Genomic DNA, 708 nt, shown 5'->3' on the forward strand with positions numbered 1-708 from the left:
TAGTCGGCTAAGCTTGCTTAGGGTTTTAGGGTGTCAATCGCATGAGCTAAATGCAAATAAGTGATTTTAACTGTTCTTCATTCATATTGTTCTTACTGCTTGCATCGAATTGATGACTTAATGTTCGATCTCTAGTTTATTCACCTAGCTAACCGCTTAGGAGATAAATTGACATATATTGAATGAGCTTCATATCCCTAATCAGTGAGAGTAGATATTAGGATATTAAGTCAACTAATCGGACCTGATCTCTAAGGCTTGCTATCGCGTCTTGTTCCAAGTGAGAGCTTAGTACTCAAGACCGATCAGCAAAGGGAACAAGTCCACGATAGTGGATTGTTCTAGCCGAGTGATCCGAGTTCTAGACTGCACCTCATTGCACTTGAATAGTTGTTTAGTTCCGCATTGACACCCGATGAATGTTAGATATTTTGAAATAAGATAATAATTTAGAAAAATCTAAAACATGTTAGAGTTTGCTCCTTCACTTGTATAAATAGGGGTGCTTAGCACCATTTGTATCATCCAAGAATCAAGAAAAGCAATTGAGAGAAAACATTCAAGAAAGAGTTCTAAGAAAGTTTCTAAAAGAATCTTCAAACACAAGCCTTAGTAGAAAATCCCTTTCCCAAATACAAAATCTATCACAAATATAAACCGCCTACATTTCATCTTAACCTCTCAAAGAAAATATTATCCGCTATCTTT

This window comes from Brassica oleracea, chromosome C7, assembly GCF_000695525.1.
Source record: "Brassica oleracea var. oleracea cultivar TO1000 chromosome C7, BOL, whole genome shotgun sequence".
NCBI classification, from domain to species: domain Eukaryota; kingdom Viridiplantae; phylum Streptophyta; class Magnoliopsida; order Brassicales; family Brassicaceae; genus Brassica; species Brassica oleracea.